Here is a 3,121-nt window from a genome sequence, read left to right as displayed (position 1 = left end):
TTCCCCTTGGGCTCAGGGAAGGATGGGTGCTATTATTTGATTAAAGATAGTTTTTACAATGTTGACCATTTTGGGGGACATTATAGAGAATACCCTAGCGAGACATTGTACCTAGAAACACAACCTAAGAATATGAGCCTGTGAATAGAATTTTAATGGTATCATTGTTATACCTTAGTGTAGCTTTATGCCACCAGTAGCTAGCCATATCCCATGTTGCACAACTTTTAAAATGATATAGCCCTTCTTACATGAGGGAACCCCATTCTTTTAATAAGACTCCCTGCATACTTCAGAGTTAAAAGGTGAAATATCTATTTAGAAATAAAGTGGTAAGGTGAGGCCAGGTGGCTCAGTGAGTAAGAGCACAGGCCCCAAGTGTCGGGATGCGACACTGGGGGATCGAATCTGGGCTCAGACACTTAGCACCCACCCAGAAATAACTGTCTGTGTAACCTGGACCAAGTTACTTAACCCCAATTGCTTTAAAAAAAAAAGAAAAAGAAATAAAGTGGTGATTCTTTGCAGAGGTGTAGGACTATGTGTGTGGAACATTGTATAGACTGTCAGAATTGTTTAACATTTTGGCTCGTTTTGCAAAACTCCTTTCCCTTCTACTTCCTTTTAAATTCTTTGTTACAAGAAATAGTTTATTGGTTAAAGGAAAAGTCTGACATATTTAAAATTGTTATTCAGTAATTTTGGCTGTTTCTGGTACTTCATGACCTCATTTGAGGTTTTCTTGGCAAAGATACTGAAGAGGTTTGCCATTTCTTTCTCTTGCTCATTTTATAGATGACAAAAATTAGGCAAAAAAGAGAGAAGTGACTAGCCCATGTAAACAGTTTATGTCATCATGTCATGCCCACAGTTTTTTCTACCAATTATCTGTAACCTTGAACATTATGTTGAGATGACTAGTGTTAAGAAATTATTAGATTTCAGGTCTAGGGGCGGCCAGGTGGCTCAACAAGTAAGAGCACCGGCTCCAGTGTCGGGATGACCTGGATCAAATCTGGGCTCAGATACTCAGCACCACACCCAGAAATAATAACTGGCCATGTAACCTTGAGCAAGTTACTTAACCCCGATTGCTTTAAAAAAAAAAAAAGATTTCAGGTCTCATTCAACCAATGAAATGTGCTTCTTGTCTAAGTGTTTTATTTTATTTATTTTGTTTTGGGAGTGTTATGAAAAATAAGGAATATATCAAACCTTAGCTAAATATGCTGTGAGTTTTGAAATCTCTGAGACATTAAATGCATGGTTTTGATCCCCTTACCATAGCTTGCTATTCTTTTCCAAAAGTGCTTTCTAAACAATGTGATGATAAAGATAAATCAATAAACATTTATTAAGTTCCTGCTGTGTGCCAGATAATGTACTAAACACTGGAAATACAAAAAGAGGCAAAAAAAAGTCCTACCCTCTAGTTGCTTATGATCTAATAGCGGAGACAACGTGCACACAGATATATACAAAGCAAGGTATATACAGGATAAACAGAAAAAAAAAACATAATAGAGGGAAAGCACTAGAGTGAATAATGATGTAACATCCTTCTAACAAAAATGGGACAACTGCATAGCTTATATCAGCACCCTACACTGGACAGCTATTATGTGAGATGGTCGGTATCTTTTTAAGGAAATGAAGCCAGAAGGTTTTTCAGAAAACAACAATTTAAAAATCTTGTTTGTGAAAAGAAAGTTAGTGTTCTCTTTTAAAAACGCCTACCAAACAGCTCTGTTTACAAATTGGCATTATCACAGCTTATTATCTCAAATGCTGATTGAAATGGTATGACTTTCCTGGTGGGCCTAGAATAGAAATGTAGGCAGTGGATGAAATAATACTCAGGAAGGAGTTCTAGTAAAGGGAAATGTGTGTTCTCTGTGGAATACAAAATATTCTCATATAGGACAGGCTCATAGGTTCATAAGTTCAGAACTTGAAGTAAACTTGGAGACCATCTAGTTCAATTTCTCTCTTTCTCTCTCTCTCTCTCTCTCTCTCTCTCTCTCTCTCTCTCTCTCTCTCTCTCTCTCTCTCTCTCTCTCTCTCTCACACACACACACACACACACACACACACACACACACACACACACACAAATAATTAAACTGAAGAACAGAGAATAAGTTGACTTATCCAAGATCATGAAGGTAGTGAGTAGGACTTGGACCCAGGTCTTTTGATTACAGAGCCAGTGTTCTCACTGATCCAAGAGTCCTCAACATTAATGCTTATGCTTTAGTGATTGAAAAAATAAATCCATTGGGGCATCCAGGTGGCGCAGCGTGTAAGAGCACTGGCCCTGGCATTGGAGACTGGAGATCAGTTCTGGCCTCGGATACTTGGCACCCACACAAAATAACTGGCTGTGTAACCTTGAGCAAGTTACTTAACCCCAATTGCTTTTAAATAAATGAATGAATGAACTAATGAATAGATAAATAGATATATCAATCAATCAAAATTCATGCAGATAAAAATCACAATAAGGCAATCCTTTTCTTCTTTGTTTATGACTGTCCTGTTTGGATTATCTCATTTTGAATCTCTAGGCCTAAACTCCCACATTTGTAAAATAAAGGGATTAGACTAGATCCCTTCTTTGTTGAAATTCAACAAATTTGTCATTTAAACACATCAATTGATATCTTAGTTTTAGTCTCTTTCTACCACTTTCCAAATGCCAAGTTGCATTAAGTATAAATGACAATATTTTGGTCCATAGTCTTCTTGCTTTGTTTTGGTCTAAATCTGTGATTTCCTTCTTTGTAAGAAACTCTTAGTGAAGAAACTTTCTTTCTCTATGCTAATGAAAACTTGCTTCATAATTTATAGTCTTAAAGATTTAGCTGGGTCCTGAGAGCTAAAGTGACTTGTCAAGGGCCATTCTGGTGGTATTCCTCAGAGATGGGTTGAACTTAGATCAATCAAGCTTTCCACAAACATTTATAAATCTCCTACTCTATGCCATACACTGTGCTGACATTGGGATACAAAAATGAAAGAAAGAAAGAAGAAAGAAAGAGAAAGAAAGAAAGAAAGGAAGGAAGAAAGAAAGAAAGGAAGGAAGGAAGGAAGGAAGGAAGGAAGGAAGGAAGGAAGGAAG

Source organism: Petaurus breviceps, unplaced genomic scaffold (genome assembly GCF_028583685.1).
Source record: "Petaurus breviceps papuanus isolate PSGF00001 unplaced genomic scaffold, PetGlider_PUasm1.0 126, whole genome shotgun sequence".
Classification (NCBI taxonomy): Eukaryota; Metazoa; Chordata; class Mammalia; order Diprotodontia; family Petauridae; genus Petaurus; species Petaurus breviceps.
This window is presented reverse-complemented; position numbering follows the sequence as displayed.